Source organism: Piliocolobus tephrosceles, chromosome 5 (assembly GCF_002776525.5).
Source record: "Piliocolobus tephrosceles isolate RC106 chromosome 5, ASM277652v3, whole genome shotgun sequence".
Taxonomy (NCBI): Eukaryota; Metazoa; Chordata; class Mammalia; order Primates; family Cercopithecidae; genus Piliocolobus; species Piliocolobus tephrosceles.
Window position 1 is genome coordinate 142,194,803 of NC_045438.1, and position 20,556 is coordinate 142,215,358.

At 42.3% G+C, this 20,556-nt stretch overlaps 2 non-coding genes and 1 pseudogene across 3 annotated transcripts in view; 1 reads left to right on the forward strand and 2 right to left on the reverse strand.

Moving 5' to 3' along the window:
- Nucleotides 1–20,186, forward strand: part of LOC111541060 — a 41,083-nt pseudogene extending 20,897 nt beyond the window's left edge. Inside the window, exons 2-3 of the transcript XR_002731188.2 lie at nucleotides 15,875–16,341; nucleotides 19,989–20,186. The product of XR_002731188.2 is annotated as a histone H3.3C-like (transcript). The remainder of the gene's footprint in view (nucleotides 1–15,874; nucleotides 16,342–19,988) is intronic.
- TRNAR-UCG lies at nucleotides 1,658–1,730 on the reverse strand. Its single transcript has one exon. It is a non-coding gene; the product is annotated as a tRNA-Arg (tRNA).
- On the reverse strand, nucleotides 14,736–14,807 carry TRNAM-CAU. Its single transcript has one exon. It is a non-coding gene; the product is annotated as a tRNA-Met (tRNA).
- Nucleotides 20,187–20,556: the final 370 nt, after the last annotated feature.

A 20,556-nucleotide genomic window follows, 5' to 3' on the forward strand; every position in this document is an offset into this window, starting at 1 on the left:
TTTTTTTTTTTTTTTTTTCTGAATCCCACTCTCAAAGCAGAAAGGCTTACACATTCATCAAAGGGTGCATATATTTTTATTTTGGTGGATTTGGGACAAGCTCCTAAATTCCAGTGACCATTTAAGACTCAGGATGTCCACAAATTTCCCTATCTTTTTCACTTTTCTCCCTTTTGGCACTTCCCAGTCTGGAAAGGCTCTCTCCTCCTTTTGGTATTCTTTGCTCTCAGTGCAGTAGAAAAAGAAAGAAAAAGAAAAGAAAAAGAGTTATGACAGGCAAATTTTTGTGTTCTTGCATCAGAATTTCCACTTTCATTAAATGCTTGAGGGAGGCTGTGGGGCCCCTGGAAAAAGTCTTGTTCATCCTCTGGTACACAGGATTAAATACTCATCATAGAGAGAGAGGAGGAAGCTTTTTCCTGTTCTTAGAATCAAGAAAAAAGGTGGGCTAGGTAGTTCTCAAGTATCACTGTATTCATTTTAAAAGGTTACTCTTCTTTTGAGGTTATATACTTTCTCTAGTTTATAAAAGAATGCTCAGTGGAAATGGTGGGTTTTGCCATTAACAAGGGGGAACATGGTTTTGCATGACATTAGGACATTGACACTTTTTAATCCAATAAATTTCAAAGTCTAGGAACCAATGCTCAATCCATACATTTTTTATACAATTTGGAATCTACAGATGACGAAAAGAAACTAGAATCAAACAGAGCTAAGGAAGAAGCTGGGGACAGGGAGAGGTAATTATTACTAGTTTTAATATTCTTAGCTTTGACCTAGAAACAAACTTACAGACTCCATGTGATTTGAATCAATGATCTCATCTGGATGGAGTCAAATGTCTTATGTTTCATCACGATGTCAGCAATTGGAAATTACTTTTCCTTCATCCTAAATTATTATTAAATTCAGGCACACAAAATGTTATTGAGGAATACAAAATGTGTTTTTATGTATTTTGCACAGGTGTGTTCCCTGTCTTTTCCTGTTTGCACACACACACTGTAACCAGCTGGGCTATTTTAATTACCTTTACATTTTTGCTTCACAAAATAAAATTCAATATTAGCTATTCTCATCCTTTTGATGGCAACACATCCAAAACATAAAAGTTAAAATGGAGAATAAGAACCAGTAACATAGGCTTCAGCAGCTGCCAAAACTCCTTAGTACACGCGCACTTAGACTAAAAAAGAAGTGTGAAGTGTGAAGAGGTTTTGACCTAGTGCTAAATCGGAGGAAGCAACAGGTTTCCTACTGTGATAGCCATTGGGGCCTGGCGTTAGTCTGAGACACTACAGTTTGAGAAAGCTTGGCTTATAGATCTGAATTCCTTTTTTTCAAGGAATTCAATCCTTGAATTGAATCCAAGCCTACAAAACCGAAACACAAGTGCTTAAAATCCAAACTTGGTGAGAACCTGACAGCTCCAAAATACTGGATGGCTGTATTTCAGTTTTGACTTTCCAGTCCTTCTTCACTCTGTCACTTGTTCTCCTAAGGCCTTTGAGAATGTCTCCTTATTCTCTTTAAAGGAGAGGAGGAAGAAGGAAAAAAAATGATTCAGAAAACCCACAGAATGGATGATTTTTTATTTTTTTCCTTGCATTGAAATGGGTAACAGAATTTTCGGGGCCCCAAAACTAACCTTCTTTAACCAGGGAGGGGTTCGAACCCTCAATCTTCTGATCCGAAGTCAGACACCTTATCCATTAGGCCACATGGTCCCCCGCGACTTTCTTGCTGCTGCAATACTTAGAAAATAAAACGAACTTCTCCTTCATCCCCGTCCCCCCATTGGCATCCACTGCGCCCGTGTTTTCACCAATTAGAAAATGAAAACTTGAGATTACGTGGGATATTTGGGGCCACAGAATCGGGATTTATAAAGGGTTGGGATCGACAATTATTTCAGTCTTGTGGTAATATGACTACTCCTTGGAGAGAAAAGTCATTTGTTCTATAACTCCCAAGGCAGAAGAAGTGGGATTTATGGCATCTAAAACATGCTGAAATTTTGCATTGTGAATGCATCGAAGGATATTTTAAAATAAGCTTATTCAAGGTTTCTTCCCTATGATGCTCATCCACATTTATCATTTACAGGCTCTAGGTTCTTGCAGGGTCTGCCCAGACAGTTGTTAAGAAAACTGCATCTGGAAGGCAGTTTCACCACAAGGCAACATCTGCACCATGGTCTTTCTCGCCATCCTGCATAGTTATCTGCAGACTCCGGAGACAATTATCTCCTTCCCATGTTGTTCTGGTACTTTCTCTGATTGTGATAATGTGATATCAGAGCACTTTTCGTGGTATGGTCCTGTTTAGAAAGGAAAGAAAATACTTTCCTTGGTGTTTCTTAGGAGTGCCGAGCGGACTAGAGCCATTACCATTTTTTGAGGTTCCCATATATTAAGAAGTGAAGGAACATGAAATAGAAACGCAAAAATTTTTATTAACAATTTTTACATTTTATGGATGAATCAACACAAAAATGTAATGCATTAGCATCATACTACAGAGAATATATTTATAGAATTTATAATGTTCTGTAGAGGTCTTGACCTCATAATAGCATATAAAGTTCTATTTTGGGTGGCTTCTTTCAAGCCTGTCAGTGACTCTCTGTGAAGTCAAGTACTTCATTTGAAGATAATGTCAACAGTCTACATATAAGACATTTTCTTAATTTTCCTAAACCCCAGATACTGGGAATAATGGTTCTCCTGGCTCATTTGTGATGAGTCTTGGTTTCTCTTGATTAGCAAATATAGCGGCTTCTGGTGCACAGAAATTGGGCCTTTTACATAGTCTTTCTTTCCCTATCCATAGAATACATCTGACAAATAGTTCAATAAAAATATGCTGAATTTCTCACTTATTTTTGAATTCTGCAATCATCTCCAATGTGAGATGATGATGATGATGATGATGATGATGATGATGATGATGATTTTTGAGACAGAGTAGCCCAGGCTAGAGTGCAGTGGCGCCACCTTGGCTCACCGAAACCTTCACCTCCCAGTTCAAGTGATTCTCCTGCCTCAGCCTCCCAAGTAGCTGGGATTACAGGCGCCCACCACCATGCCCAGCTAATTTTTGTGTTTTTAGTAGAGATGGGGGTTTCACTGTGTTGGCCAGGCTGGTCTCCATCTCCTGATCTGAGGTGATCCTCCCACCTCGGCTTCTCAAAGTACTGGGATTACAGGCGTGAGCCACGGTGCCCAGCCAATGTGATAAGTATTTAACAAGATTCTTCTATTCTGCAAAAGTCTTTGTTGCTCTCTCTCTCTCTTCCTCCTTCCCGGAGAAGATTGATTGAAAAGCTATTGCAATATTTGGATGACTCATAAACCATTATGGGTACTGTTTGTAGAAGTATCGAGGAATGGTTGAATTCTGGGTATGTTTTGAAGGGTTTGTGATTAAATTGGTGTGAAAGAAATAGAAAAGTCATATATATATCTCCAGTTTCTTTTGCTGTAACAACACAGTTTGCATTTAGTGAGACAGGAATGACTTCAGAAAGAGCATTTTGAGGGTGGGGTGTGTATGTGTGTGGTGGGGATCTAGAATCTGTTTCAGCATTTACTTCAAGCTGTGTATTGAACATTCACGTGGAGATGACTAGTGTGGAGTGGTCAGCCTAAAACAAATATATATAGTCCCAAACTTTCCCTCTCCCAAGTTAGAAAAGAAGTGACTTGCTGAAAAATAAACCAATCAAGCACCAGATCACAAACATGAAAACGCCAAAGACTTTTTTCCTTTATTTCCCACCTTATTGATTGATTGATTGATTGCTGCACCTCCTGGAATGGGACAGAGACTTTTTTTCTCTGGAGAGAATTGGAATAATATTATTTGTTCACAATTGGTCAGTGGTTTCCTATTGCCCACTGAAAAATAAAATCTAAGTGTTTGCCTTGTATACTCACCCCCTTATGACCTGTTCTTTCCCTTTTTGTTCTGTCATAACTCCAGACCAATTTTAGGTATTGTAAGACCTAAAATTTCAACTGCTTCCTTGAGATTTTTGACCCTCACAGGGCTCCCCAAAAATGCTTATCCACATGTTCCCCTGTCTTGATAGCTATGACTCCCACAGGCAGGAAAGGTTCCCTACTTGGCCAGTTCCCTTATCTGCCAGACCAGCTGCATCTCACTCAGGCCTCAACCTAATGGGTTTTGTCTCACCGCCAGTCTCCCAAACTGTTAAAGCAAGCCAACTACATTCTCTGGAGGGAACCAGGAGTCACCCTACCCTCTGATGACTACAAACCCTGCCTCTCACAGCCCCTCCTGGTTCATTCTGCTCCTGAGTGCAAACCTTCTGTGGCCTTGCATGGTGTGCAGTGCCCTCTTCTTCCAGGCTGTGAGTATATATGACTAATAAATTTCTGCCAGTCTCATTTATCCAGTGTTGAGTGTCATGTGTCCAGCCTTCTTACTATTTAGGGCAGGAGAATTTATTGTCTATCTATAGGTGCATAGGAGGTGATCAGAACACAGCCACTTTTCTCTCCAAATCCCTCTCCCTCACATGACCTCACCTCCATACTTCATCACATTGAATTGTTTGTAGTTCCTTAAAAACCTTTAACTATTCTGCTTCCTTGTATTTATTTCTTTTTGCTAGAGTGCTCTTCTTGGCTATATGGCAAGTTCTTACTCATTCAAGTTTTGGCTCAAAACCTGCCACCATTTCAGAATTAGACAATTGCCAGGGCAAAATTAATGCAGCAACCCTGTTTTAGTTTTCATTTATCTCTGTAGATAAGTGCCATGGTGATGATCCTTACTAAAATATTGGAATGTTCACATACTTACTGGGTAATAATGTTATTCTATATATCTCAGGTAGTGAGTTGCTATGAACTAGGTTGTCAGCATATTTAAAGTAAATATGATGATTTATGATGTGCACCTGGTGTCTGGTTCCAAATGGCTGGCCACGTGGTAGCTATGACTAGGTCCTCTTAACAACTTTGACTCTAATGCTCAAGTGGGCTTTGCTATGCAAGCACAACTTACACACATGCATGCAATTCACAATTGGAGAGAAAGGGCTTTGGTATCCTCAACGAAGACATTGCACGAGAAAACCTTTTAGCCTTCACCTGTTGGAGGCCGAAGGAATGAGGGACGTGACCAACTCAATATACCACTGGAGGCTATATGAGCAAACAGCAAACTGTTCTCATGAAAGCAGGATGTTGGCAAACTGACAGCTGCATCTGCCACCAGAAAGAATGCTGAGGGCAATCACATCCCAGGCACTGTGTTCCTTAAGGTAAGCTATAGGAACATCTGGAGCCTGTTGAACAAAGAAAGCAATCATGTGAGCCTGTGATAAATCAAGTAGCTGACCGACAGTTACCCCTTCCTCCCTGTTAACTCTATCTAATAAATACGAAGGGCTGTAGAAGCTCAGGGCCCTTGTTCTCTAGAAGCAAGGAGCCCCCGACCCCTTCTTTTAAACAAATCCTTTTGTCTTTGTCTTCATTTCTACATTTGTCCTCCTTCGTTCAGTCCTACAGTAACAGCCACAAGTGGCGCCCAGAGACTTGAACGAAGAAGGTCTGCTGGAGCAGAGAAAGTGAAACTGATTAGATGAACAAGGAACCCCAGGATGAGTCGGCCAGCGAGGATATAAAGTCAGTGCCCTGAGGAGGTACTGGGAGCGGGAAGTTTCTGAATCAGGATAACATGGGGCAGAATTTGTCTATGGAGGAGCAACATTATGTGCAGTTGCTTAATGCTCAGGTTAGCTCTCAAACACTAACTAAGCTTCTACAGGAGTTTATTACATATAACCCATGGTTTTCCACAGACAGGTACTCTCAATGTGGAAAATTGGGACCCAGTAGGAGAAGGATTAAAATGGGCTCATCAAAAAAGTCTCAAAGTTGATCCTTCTGTTTTCTCTGTTTGGGGTTTAGTCTGTACTGTCCTTCTGCCATTGTCCCCTTCTTATTCTGCCGGACCACAGGAGCCACGTTCTGAATCTCAAAAATTGAAGGAATCTTTTGTCTCACCCACAGCACGCATTGAAAATGATAAACAGGAAAGGAAAGAAGAAAATTGGCCTGTACAATCCCCCTAGTAGCAGAAACATCTGTACTGCCTCCTTCAGTAGCAGAAATAGAGACCCCAGTACAAAGAATTATTTGTGCTGCTGCCATAGCTGGAGAGGCCCTAGGACCTTGTGCTTTTCCTATTTCCGTAAGGCCCGATCCAAATAATCCACAGCAGCTTAGTTGTGAACACACCTTGCTAGAGTTTAAGTTGTTGAAGGAATTAAAAGCTAGTGTAGTTAATAATGGAATACAGAGCCCATATACTTTAAGATTGCTAGAATCTGTATTCAATGCTATGTGCTTTCCACTCTTTGATATAAAGCATTTGGCTCACACTTGTTTGTTTGCTAGTGCATATCTGACATGGAATTTAAACTGGCTAGAAATGTGTGCACACCAGGCTAGACAGAATCGTGCTGCTGGACATCAGGACATTACAGAGGATATGCAACTGGGTAGTGACCCTTATTCAGATCTGCTACAACAACTGACACTCCCAGGCGCTGCTTACAAGCAGTGTGCCTTGCCTGCTAAACCCGCCTGGGACACCATTCCAGAGGAAGGAGTCCCGGTACAATCTTTTCTACATGTTATGCAAAGGTCGGAGGAGTCCTATGCACATTTTGTTGTACGATTACAAGAGGCAGTGTGGCATCAGATTCCTCATACCGCTGCTCATACCACTTACTTCGACTCTAGCTTTTGAGAATGCAAATGCAGATTGTAAACATGTTCTGGCACCTGTGAGATGTACAAAGATCTTAGGAAATTTTCTCAAAGCCTGTCAGGATGTGGGAACTGAACTCCATCGTTCTACAATGTTGGCTCAAGCAATGGCTAATATAGTAGTAAACAAATCTAGAAAGGGCCAAAGCTCAAGCCCTAAAGTAGGAAAATGTTATAATTATGGAAAAATTGGACATTTCAAAAAAGAATGCTGTCAGACCTCTGGGCAGAGGGGATCTTATAATGCAGTTCCCTCCTCACAGAAAAAATGCCAGGACTTTTCCCTCATTGTAATAAAGGAAATCATTAGGTTACATGCCACTCAATATTTCATCGGAATGGCACCACTTTGTCACGAAACAAGAAGGGGGCCTGGATCCGGGCCCCTCAAACAATGAGGGCATTCCCCATCTAGGCCACAACCCGTTTCAGGGGTGGGTTCCCAGAAGAACATTGATTCCCTCTCCCCAGGAACACCTAGAAGCACAGGATTAGATCTCCCAGTCAGAGAACAGGTTACATTTGTTGGAGGAGACAAACCCATGAAGGTTCCCACTGGTATCTGGGGATCTTTGCCAACAGGATATATAGGATTAATTTTGGGCAAAAGCCGTCTTAACAGGGCATTACTGTGATCCCCGGAGTTGTTGACTGATTATGAAGGAGAAATTCAAGTAGTAGTAATGTCACAAGATCTTTGGGATTTTGAACTGGGAGAATATATTGCTCAACTATTGCTTATTCCCTGCAAGTTGCACCCTTCCCCACGAAAGGAAAAACGAGGGAATCAAGGATTTAAAGGACAACTAGGTGGTAAATTTATCTATCACAACCCATAGCATTTAATCAACCCACCTGTACAGTGCCAATTAAAGGAAAGAAGTTCTATGGGCTTACGGATACGGGAGCTGATGCATCAGTAATATCCAAACACTATTGGCCCACCATCTTGACCCCTGCAATTAACCTCTACATCCCTAGTGGGACTAGGAAAGCTCAAAGTGTTCAATAGAGTGCTGAGATTTTATCCTGTCTCAGAACGGATGGACAGTCATGTAGTTTTCAACCTTATGTCGCAAATATAGCTATTAATTTATGGGGCCGAGATTTACTTATAGCATGGGATATGAGACTTACAAATGAAACTTGATAATCCAGGATTTAAAATGTTAAAGAAAATGGGATATCAGAGTGGAAAAGACTTAGGAAAGCCCCTGCAGGGAAACCCTGATCCAATATCAATAACTGGACAAAACAGATAGAAAAGGGCTAGGTCATCAGGATTTTGGGCAGGGGTCACTGATATTTCTCCTCCACCTACTGCTTTGCCGCTAGAGTGGCTGACTGACAAACCTGTGTGGGTAGATCAATGGCCCCTATCACAGGAGAAACTGATGCAACTACCTCAGCTAGTGAGAGAGCAATTGGAAGCAGAACATATAGAAGAGTCAGCCCCTGGAATTCACCAGTATTTGTGATCCAAAAATGTCCGGAAAATGGCAACTGCTACATGATTTAAGATCTATGAGTGCACAGATTAAACCAATGGGTGCATTACAGCAAGGTCTGCCATCCCCAGCAGCCATTCCAAGACATTGGCCTCTTGTAGTAATAGGTCTTAAAGATTTTTTTTTTTTAACTATACCATTCCACAAAAAGGATAAGCCTCAATTTGCCTTCTCTGTGCCTTCTATTAATCAAAGAGAGGCTGTCTCTCGCCATCAGCGGAAAGTTTTAGCCCAAGGCATGCTCAACAGTCCTATGTTATGTCAACATTTTGGAGGAAAAGCTTTAAAGGAGCCTCGCAATATATTTCCCACTGCCTACATCATTCATTGTATGGATGATATTCTTTTGGCCGCTCCTACAGATCAAATGTTACATCAGTTATTCAGAGAACTAAAAGTAGCCTTGATAGCATGGAATCTCAAAATAGCTCCTGAAAAGGTGCAAACAACCTCCCCATACCAGTACTTAGGTACTATTGTTACTGGAAGACGTGTTCGACCTCAGAAAGTAACTCTCTGTAGGGACAGAGTACAAACTCTGAATGACTTCCAACAATTATTAGGGGATATTAATAGGCTGTGCCCGATGCTTGGTATTGCCATCTACCAACTCACACACCTTTATCAAACCCTCCAAGGAGATTCTTCATTACATTCTCCTCAGCAACTTACTAAGGAGGGAGAAGTTGAGTGACAACTTGTAGAACAGATCCTTCAGCAACAACATGCCTCCTGGCTATAGCTGCAAAAGCCTTTGCTTTTGTTTATTCCTCCTACCCCTCATTCTCCATCAGGATTTTTAGGCCAATTCATAGACAAATCTGTAATGATAATATAATGGCTTTTTAAAATCCAATCAGACAGTGAAATCTGGGCAAGTTTATCTTTCTTTTATTACTCAACTTATAACAATAGGTAGGCATAGATAAAAAATGCTTACAGGATATGATCCTGATAAAATTATTGTTTCCTTGGATTCCCAACAACAGGCCACAGTATGAGAAATGTCGACTGCCCGCAAATCTCTTTTGCAGATTTTGTGGGGATAATAGATAACCATTAACCATCAGACAAAATTTTGTAATTTTATAAAGTTTACCCTTTTATCTTCCCTGTAATTACTCACCACAAGCCCATTCCAGGTGGAAAGACTTATTTTACTGATGGCTCTTACAAAGGCCGCACGGCTATTTATGTAACTAAGCATACTCAAACAATAAAGACCTCTGGAGTTTCAGCTCAGTGTTCAGAGTTAATGGCAGTTATTCAGGTTTCAGAGCTCACAGCTTTATCTCCTATGTTGTCTGTGATTCAGCCTATGTTGAAAATGCAGGTAGTTGCATTGAGACTGTCACTATTAAGGTTACCCTAGAACCGGAGCTGCTTAATTTGTTTCTGAGACTTAACAAGCTATTTGCTCTCGTGCTGCTCCTGTTCACTCTCACACGCAACTTCCTGGACCACTATCTCAAGGTAATGATAAAGCAGATAAATTAATTGGTTCTGTGTTTCAACAAGCCCAAGCATCCCATACATTACTGCATCAAAACACCTCTGCCCTTACTTCTATGTTTCATCTGCCTTGCAGCCAAGCTCAAGCTATTGTGCAAGCCTGCCCCACTTGTCAGCATGTCCCTGGTGTTGCACCCATGGAAGGATGCGACCCATGAGGCTTGGCTCCAGATGAAATCTGGCAGATGGATGTTGCACGTACAGCAGCCTTTGGCAAACTTAGCTATGTTCATGTGACTATAGACACCTACTCCCATATGTTACATGCCACATATCAAACAGGGGAAACTGCTGGCCATGTCCGATGGCATTGTTTGTCATCATTTGCCCATATGGGAGTCTCTAAACAATTAAAAACTGACAATGGACCTGCTTATGTTAGTCGTGCTTTTCAAAAGTTTTTACAGTTATGGGCAATCACTCATAAAACAGGAATTCCTTACAACCCCAAGGACAAGGTATTATAGAGCGGGCACATCAAACACTACGGTGTATGTTGAGAAAAAACGGGAGAATAGGAGACCAGCTACCACCTTAAACAAAATCACATTTAGCCTTGTTTACTTTATATTTTTTGACTCCTGGTATGGATGGTAAGACTCCGGCAGAACGACACTGGCAAGTGTTAGAGGGAAAGAGGCAAGTTTATCCAAAGGTGTTATGGAAATCCCCGGAAGGACAATGGAAAGGCCCAGTGGATTTGCTGATGTGGGTATGAGGGTATGCTTGTGTTTTTACAGGAGATGGACAAACCGTGTAGGTGCCCTCCAGATGTGTGCAACCATGGAACAGGAGACTGGTGGGATCCATGGATCGCAACCATGGGCCCGGTTCCCCCAGTACAAGCCATAGGCTAGTTGAATCTGAATGCGAAAATGGAACGAGGGCCGACTGGAGTCACATTGACATCCACCCCCATAACATGGGGACAGATCAAGAAAACCACGCAGGAAGCTGAGAAAATGCTGGAGTGCCAGGGTCAGGCAAAAACTCCTGACTCGATGGTCTTGGCCATGCTAGCTGCAGTGTCCTGTGCGGTGTGTTTCCCCTGTGTAGAAGCAAAAACATATTGGGCATCTGTTCCTAACCCCTGAGTAGTGTGACTTGTACTCTGGAGTAACACTCCTCCTGAGGTATATCATGATCAGTGAGCATGGACTCCAGGACCCTTAACTCCCCCTGACAGAGAACAATTAGATTCTCAGAACAATAGTATCAATTACACTGCCCCATTGGAGGGATTCCCTTTATGGATCACCAAGGATACGTCGCTCAATGGCAGTTGCCTTGCAGTCCAATCCCAGGCACACTTGAGTCACCATGGAAAAATTATGTACCTCTTAAGCCTTAGCTCTATTAATATTACTGGTGGATTGACTAATCTCTCCTGGCCCCATCGCCCAAAGTGTATTGATTATATAGAATGGGCTCCCTTCAATAATTCTCACCCCCTGCCTAGGATCCAATGTCTTGGCCCCTTAGCTAGACAACAGTCTATGTTAATGGGAGACATTATTGACTGGGGTCCCTGTGGTCATTTGGATGGGAGAGATGAGAATCAGACCTCATGGCACAAACTTCACTGCCACTGGTGGTGAATATTTAACATTTCTTTGCTATATCACATTGGGATTCGATCCCAATCTACCGCACAACTTGCTTGGCATGGAACAGGCTTCAGTCCATCTTTGCCTCAGTGGCATAATCAAAGAAAGAGGGGCCCAGTTTAGGAGTCAATATGGAAGTCAGCACTCCCATTTATGAATGGCAGCATCTGGGTCAGGACACTATCCAGTAATAGTAATAGGACTCAACACAGTTTTAATGTTACCTTTGTAAGAAATATTACCACTCAATTTACAATTTGTGTTTTTAATCCCTACATCTTTCTTGCTGCTAAAAAGGACCAACTCCAGGTAAACGTCACCCAACTGACTTGTGACTCCTGTCAACTGTATCACTGCCTAAATCATAGCACGATACAAACACACAACATATCCACCTTAATAATTCCAGGTCGCATTCCCAGATTATGGATTCCTATCAATTTGTTCAAGCCTTGGGTGGCTATCCCCCACTTTACATTTTGTACAACTCCTTCTTACTCAGTTCACTCAATGTGCTCGTAGAGCCTTAGTTATGGTAGTTTTTGCTATAGTCTCCCTAGTTACACTAATAACCTCTGTTGTAGTGTCTTCAGTAGCACTGCACAGCTCTATTCAAACAGCCCAATATGTGGCCAAAAAGGCATGGATGCTTCAAAATAAAATTAACACCAAAATACAAACAGAGGTGGCAATGTTAAAGACTACTGTCCTGTGGCTAGAAGAACAAATACAAAGTTTGCAGTTGCAGCAGCAATTGCATTGTCATTTTAACCACACTCATATTTGTGTAACTAACTTGGAATATAATCAAAGTGAATATCCAAGGAGACTTGTAAAGGCCCATTTGCAGGGGCTTTTACATCCATTGTTACTTTTGATATTAATTATTTACAGAGTAAAATTCTTGATTTGAATAAGCAAACTCAAGAGTATCAGCCTTCTGTAGAAACTTGGACCTAATTCCAGCAAGGTTTAGAGAACCTTAACCCTTGGACCTACTTTAAACAGCACCTCAATGTCTCTTTTATAATTATAGGAATAATGTTACTGTGTCTCTGTTTTCTGTTCATAGTCTATAAAATCGGCTGTACCACCAACTGGCAATTGAAAGCTGCACAGCCTGGAATTGCCTTTATTGAATTAATGCAAAAACAAAAAGCGGGAGATGTTGGAGGCCAAAGAAATGAGAGACATGACCAACTCAATATGCCACTGGAGGCTATATGAGTAAACAGCAAACTGTTCTCATGAAAGCAGGATGTTGGCAAGCTGACAACTGCATCTGCCACCAGAAGGAATGCTGAGAGCAATCACGTCCCAGGCACCATGGTTCCTTAAGGTTATCTACAGGAACATCTGTAGTCTGTTGAACAAAGAAAGCAATCATGTGAGCCTGTGATACATCCAGTAGCTGACCGACAGTTACCCCTTCCTCCCTGTTAACTCTACCTAATAAATTCGAAGGGCTGTAGAAACTCAGGGCCCTTGTTCTCTAGAAGCAAGGAACCCCCTCACCCCTTCTTTTAAACAAATCCCTTTGTCTTTGTCTTCATTTCTGTGTTCATCCTCCTTTGCTCAGTCCTATAGTAACAGCCACATTCAACTGTGTATATATATTTTTTCTGCTTTCTTTGCATTGTATCCTGTGCTATAATTAATCTTTTTTGTTTTTATTTTTAAAACATGTTCTTTAACCCAAACAAAAAATGGTCAATAGCTATAATAAATCTTAACTGAGAGTGTGTTGAGTCATGTGATTACTTCCAGTGAATTACTGAATTAGTGGGTGGTCATGGGACTATAAGCACTATTTTCCTTATTCCCAGTGCACTTAGTGTACAATCCTTTCACAGAACTACTGTATTGCACTCTACATATTTGTTTGTTTAAAAGCATATGGGTCAGGAGCGGTGACTCAAGTCTGTAATCCCGGTAGTTTGGGAGGCTGAGGCGGGTGGAGTTTTTGAGGTTAGGAGTTCAAGACTAGCCTGGCCAACGTGGTAAAACCCTGTTTCTACTAAAAATACAAAAATTAGCTGGGTGTGATGGCAGGCAACTGTAATCCCAGCTACTTGGGAGGTTGAGGCAGCACAATTGCTTGAGTCCAGGAGGTGGAAGTTGTAATGAGCCAAGATCGTGCCACTGCACTCCAGCCTGGGCAACAGGAGCGAGACTCCATCTCAAGAACAAACAAACAAACAAAAAACAAAAACAACAAAAGCATATCTAGACTGTAAACTACTTAAGGTACTTAAGGTTTTTTTTTTCTTAGTTCCTAATACAGTATGTGACGCATAAATATCTGAATAGGAATCCTTTCTTTTTTTTTTTTTTTTTTGGGGGGGAGTCTCGCTCTGTCGCCCGGACTGGAGTGCAGTGGCCGGATCTCAGCTCACTGCAAGCTCTGCCTCCCGGGTTTATGCCATTCTCCTGCCTCAGCCTCCGGAGTAGCTGGGACTACAGGCGCCCGCCACCTCGCCCGGCTAGTTTTTCCGGCTAGTTTTTTTGTATTTTTAGTAGAGACGGGGTTTCACCATGTTAGCCAGGATGGTCTCGATCTCCTGACCTCGTAATCCGCCCGTCTCGGCCTCCCAAAGTGCTGGGATTACAGGCTTGAGCCACCGCGCCCGGCCAGGAATCCTTTCTGAGAGGGAGAGGCATAAAAAAGTCCACACAGATGTTTAAAAAATAAGCACAGTGAATAGTTCTATTTGAAATATTAAAGGACGGTGGAGAGTAGAGACACATTTAACAGTAGTGTCAGCAGAAATGTTTTTCTCAGGTCAGAGTTCAATCAGTGCTATGAAGACTCCACAACCACCTCAAAATGCAACTCATTTCCTGAGATTAAGAGAATCTGCGTGGGGATTTAGGGATTCCTAGTTGATCGCCTTAACTACTTGGCAAACAGTGCTTTCTGAATTATGTATCAAAGGATATAAAACTCCCATTCCTGGGCTCCCACTCCACCCTTGGCACTCAGTTTATGTGAGCATTTTCTTTGCTTTGCAGGTTAACTTACAACTGTCATAACTGGCTGCAACAGTGGCATGGCACTTTGGCAACAAGAGAAATTTGCTGTGTTTAGAGATGAAATATTGATTAATAACACTTGGGTGTCCATGAAAATAAAAATTGTACATGCAGAGATTGTAGTTTCACATTATTTCTCAGAAATGCTTGTAATCTGGAATTAAAAAAAAATACTTGGCTTCATTTTATTTTATTTCGTTATTGTTTAACCTAAAAAAATTGTAACTAAAAAAAGAAAAAACTATCCGAAGGAGACAAGTAATACCTAGCAGAGGATGGTTTCGATCCATCGACCTCTGGGTTATGGGCCCAGCACGCTTCCGCTGCGCCACTCTGCTACTCCCTTAACGCTACCTCCTCACAACAGTCTTAACTACTTACAGGCGATGCGCTTGCTTACAGGGGATGCGCTCACACCACCTCGTATTTTGAAAAAGAGCCTACGATAAGTTGCCTATTTCATACTTTGGCTACCACAGGTTGCCAACTCACTTTGGAAAAAGGCGTCTACCAGAATCAAACAGAAAACAAAACTAGGGATAGAAAAGTAAACATCAATACACTAGTGGGCTAGGCGCGAGAGTCACTCTGTAGTAGCTCACGCCTGCAGTCACTGCACTTTAGGAGACCAACGCAGGCAACATAGCAAGACCATGTCTCAATAAAATAAAAAAAGGAAAAAACAAAAAAACAAAAAACCCACCCCCAAACCCACACACTGGGTGCAGTTGTGAGGGGCACTTAGATATTGAAATGGCAACTACGAATTTTAATAAGTAGGGAAAGAAAAGAACAAACTGGGCATAGAATCAGGCCTCCGCGCGGAGGGGGATAATTCTACCACGAATCACTAACCTACCATGACTTCTCCATCGGGAAATAAACCGTTTTGGTTACGTTTCCCTCGGCTTGATGATAGAGAAGGTGAAATCTTGCAATTGTCAAACACTTCCGAAGGGGGTTTCGGTCCGCATGTGCTTTACAGCAGGCAGCAGAAATGCCAGTCACTGTGACCTTGAGGACAAAGCTGGACTCCTCAGGCTTCCGGTCCTGTGGACCGAAGCTCGTTTCCAATCGTCCTAAAGCAACTCAAGCAACAATTGATAATAATTTAAACATGTTGATTTCTTTAATCTGATTTAGTTGTTAAAACAGCCGTAAAACTCCTATTCCTATTTCCCAGCAATTGCGAGAGACGCCTCCACCGAGCCCGCGCTCAGATGTCAAAGGCCGGAGTTGTTGGTGACGTCATCCAGGGCGGGGCTGCGTAGGGTGGGACCAAGAAGCAGGACCAAAGTTCCCGTATGCGCGCTTTCAGTCTTCAATTAGGTCCGAATTTCCTGCATATAAGGGCGTTGCTTTTTCTCGGCTTTTAGTCCTGAAAGTGGCGTTGGGAGTTCCCCAGTCATGTCTGGACGTGGTAAGGGTGGGAAAGGCTTAGGTAAAGGAGGCGCTAAGCGTCACCGCAAGGTTTTACGCGACAATATCCAGGGCATCACTAAGCCAGCCATCCGACGCCTTGCTCGTCGCGGCGGTGTCAAGCGTATTTCTGGTCTTATCTATGAGGAGACTCGCGGTGTTCTGAAGGTGTTTCTGGAGAACGTGATTCGTGATGCAGTCACCTACACGGAGCACGCCAAACGCAAGACCGTAACAGCAATGGATGTGGTCTATGCGCTGAAGCGACAGGGACGCACTCTTTACGGCTTTGGTGGCTAAGGCTCCCGCTTACTCCACTCAGTATTTCTCTTTTCAACCAAAGGCCCTTTTTAGGGCCGCCCACTTTTTTCGTAAAAGAGCGGACATCTTGTTATCCTGTTCTGTTCCAGGTTTTTGCTGAAAAGCAGTCGTGCACTAGTGTACATTTAGCAGGTAACGTTTAATTTCTCGTTAATTGCGCATGTTTAGGATTTGGGAATAAACTACTTAAAAGTTGGTTTCCTAGTTGGGGGTAGTTAATGTTTAGTTTTCTTGGACACCTTAGGGCTTTAGATAGCAGTGAGTAAGCTGTATTGGCACGGTTGTATAATTCTCGTGGGACGTTACTTTTCAGTTTAAGCTTGAAGTGTTCGTAAGGATCTCAAGGATTACGGAAGTTGTAGGAAACTCGGGGAAGACTGCACGTTACTGTTTTCAAAATGGCGGGGAGGGCTGAGAACAAAGAAGGCTCGCACCCAGTCGGCGGTCCTTTGAGGCGAATCCGTGAGCGCAACAGATCTCCCTGAGTAGGACCGCAAATCTAAGTACAGGCGGCGTGTACGCTGCTGCTTTTGACTTGGTAACAAAACTTTAGTCAGCAAAAGGTAGTGTGGGGCAACAATATAAATGTTCATTCGAGAGCTATTATTAAGTATTGCTTACAATAGACCTAATGAAATGTGTTTCTGCGTATTATGAGAACATTAAAAGATAAGAGTATCGCTTAGTGAGCAATATAGAAACATCACCAAAACCTGTTTTTTTTTTTTTCTTGAGACGGAATGTTGCTCTTTCGTCCAGGCTGGAGTGCAGTGGCGCGATCCTTCGCCTTACGGTTTCAAGCGATATCTCCTGCCTCAGTCTCCTGAATAGGTGGGATTACAGTCGCCCACCTAAGTTTTGTATTTTTAGTAGAGACGGGGTTTCATCGTGTTGGCCAGGCTAGTCTCGAACTGCTGACCTCGTGATCTGACCGCCTCAGCTTCCCAAAGTGTTGGGATTACAGGCATGAGCCACTGCGCCCGGCCACTAAAATTCTTAACCAGCACTGTTAGCCTTTTGAAAAAGTATACATTCAGGCATCAGGACAGTGATTTGCTAGAGACCAAACCTGTAGGAGATTTGGATTGGCTTTTTATTTCCTTTTTCGCCATGCTGGAGTGAAGTGTTACTTGGCTCACTGGAACTTCCCCCTCCCGGGTTCAATTGATTCTACTGCCTTAGCCTCCCAAGTGACTACAGGCGCGCGCCACTACGCCCAGCTAATTTTTGTATTTTTTGGTATAGATGAGGTTTCATCATGTTGGCCAGGATGATCTCCATCTCTTGAGCTCGTGATCCGCCCTCCTTGGCCTCCCAAAGTGTTGGGATTTATAGGCGTGAGCCACTGCGCCCAGCCTGGATTGGCTTTTCTTTTCTTTTTCTTTTTTTTTTTTTTGAGAGTGAGCCTCGCTCTGTCGCCCGGGCTGGAGTGCAGTGGCCGGATCGCAGCTCACTGCAAGCTCCGCCTCCCGGGTTTACGCCATTCTCCTGCCTCAGCCTCCTGAGTAGCTGGGACTACAGGCGCCCGCCACCTCGCCCGGCTAGTTTTTTGTATTTTTTAGTAGAGACGGGGTTTCACCATGTTAGCCAGGATGGTCTCCATCTCCTGATCTCGTGATCCGCCCGTCTCGGCCTCCCAATGATGTCATTTTACTTGGTTTCTATACTCTGTCCTGAGCAGAAGTTACTTTTGTATACTTAGTTGAAATCAGGTTTATATTCTTGTCAGGAACAGTTTACATACTGGTGCACCACATCAGAGACATATGCCTGGTTTATCTACGTTGAAGATAATAGGACAATTGCTGGTTTAGGATGATAGTTACATTGTAAAATCAGATTTTTCCTCTTTGTGGTCAGCAAGCAAATTGTAGGGTTGTAAGTTTGAAATCGGGAAAATCAATGGAGTTACTTTGAGTGTCATATTTTTCAAAGATACGGACTTGTGCATTAATATTAGAAGAACGATGTTATCGGAGCTAAGGCACTGGTTTGTATGAGGACATAAATTTAACAACAACAAAAATTGAGCACATAACATATGCCAGGTACTGTTAATGACTCTGAGAATTATAGGAGTGAATGACAGTGAACAAAACAGTATTTTCTATATGCATGGAGTCTATTGGGTGTGCGTACAGACATAAAGCAAGTAAAACTATCAGATGGTGCTAAGTGCTATCAGTGAAACAGGCTAAAGAGGGAGGAGGTGATGTTTAATTATTTTTTTGAGATAGGGTCTTGCTCTGTTGCCCAGGCTGCAGTGCAGTGGTGCGATCTCAGCACATTCCACCTACACCTTGCTTGAGTTCAAGCAATTCTAGTGTTTCAGTCTCCCGAGTAGCTGGGATTACAAGCATGCGCCACCACACCCAGCTAATTTTTGTATTTTTAGTACATATTTGGTTAGACTGGTCCTGAACTCCTGCTTCATGTGATCCGCCTGCCTTGGCCTCCCAAAGTGCTGGGATTACAGGTGTGAGTCACCACGCCCAGTTGAGAAGGTGATCATTTTAAATGATAGGGTCAAGGAAAGCTTTACTGATAAAGCGATAGTTGGAGAAATAAAGACTAGAGAATATTCCAAATAGAAGACCAAGTAGCAAAGCCTGGAGATAGCAGAGTTATTGTGGCTGGGCAAAAGGGCAGAAGAGGTGCAGAGGAATGGAGATGAGGTCGGAAAGGCAAATGGAGGCGAGCTGTTCCTATATGGCCTTGTATGTAGGCCAGTGTAACTACTTTGGTTTTATTCCTAGTGAGGTGGGAGCCACTCAGGGTTTTGAGCAGAGGACTGAGATGATCTGATTTATATTTTGAAATGAGCTGTCTGGATGCCTAATGAAGAATAAACTGTGATGGAGCCTGGATAGGAGCAGAGATCAGTTAGTAGGGTACTAAAAAAAAGGAGTTGAGATGGCAGTGGCTTGCTCTGTGTATTTGGTGATAGAGGCTGTGAAAAGTTGTTGGATTCTTTATTTATTTTGAAAGAAGGTTGATAGTTCGTTTCTGAGCCACTGAATGTGTAGAGTATGAGAGAAAGAAAATTTATGGATGATTCCAGTTACTTCATTGACAGCAACTGAAATGGAGGTATCAGTTGCTAAAAACGGTGAAGAATACTCAAGGAACAAACTTTGGGAAGAATTCCATATCTTAGGTTTGGACATCCAGAGACAGTGTGAGATGCTTATTACACATATCTAAGAGGAAGATATACGAAGGTAAGCAGTTTGATACACAAATCTGGAGTTCAGAAAAGAGGTCTCGGCTGGAAACATAATGAGAGTTTTTACTCCTATGAGAGTAAAAAAGCCAGAAGGTGAAATGACATCACTTAGGAAAAGAGGGTTGATAATGAAGATAAGCAGTGCAAGGACTGAGCCCTGGGTTAGAGAAGTAAGGAATGTTTGCTTTGTACGTACAACATCTGGATTCCTAACTTGCAGTTTGACAAGTGCTTTCTTTAGTAATTGTCTTTTTCTGTAATTTTTGGAACACACAGAACAAGTTATCCCTATTTTACAAATGTGGAAAAATGCCTTTGGTAATAAGGGTATGCAATAATACTGCAATTTTCATTCAAATAACCTGTTAAAGTTAGAACCATGAAGGGGTTACTTTGGAGACCTAGTGATAGATACTCATACCTTTTTCAAAATGTGCCCACTTTCCCCATATATTGTGCTTGCAATTCCAGGAGTTCTCAGGCCTCCTGAAACATATTTGTGGAACTCAGCTTGACAGCTCTATATTTGATGCTGCCTTTTTTCTTCCCTTAGTTCTGTGGCTCCTGATGGATCTGAGAAGATGGACGTGGAGGATGAAAATCTGATGTTTGTTGCTATGGAGATGCTGCCCATATGTTCATGTTGTGGATGTTAAGTCAGTAGCCCACAGCCTTGTATTCCATACTCAGGAGACCCTGCTACTTGACATCTCAACTTGGAAGTCCAATAAATATGCACTTCAAACTTAAATAAGCTTCAATTTCTTTCATTATCTCTGCAAAACACCTTCTCCCATCATCTTGAAATTAGTGAACGGCATTTTACTGTTTTAGTTGGAGTCATTTATGTCGTTTCCTTTCACATCCTACATAACAATCCATCAGTAAGTTCTATGAGCTCTTTGAAAACAGAATCCAACTGTTTCTCATTCCCACTTCTGGTCAAACCACTGCCATCGCTCACCTTTATTGTCGTAGCACCCTCATTGCCTAGTTCTGTCCCACAGATTTCCAGTAAAGGGTGAGTAAAATCAGGTCACTCTTCTGCAGAAAATCCTCCAATGGCTCTCATTTCACAAAGGAAAACCCAAAGTCCTTTCAGTACCTTGCAAGTTCCCACT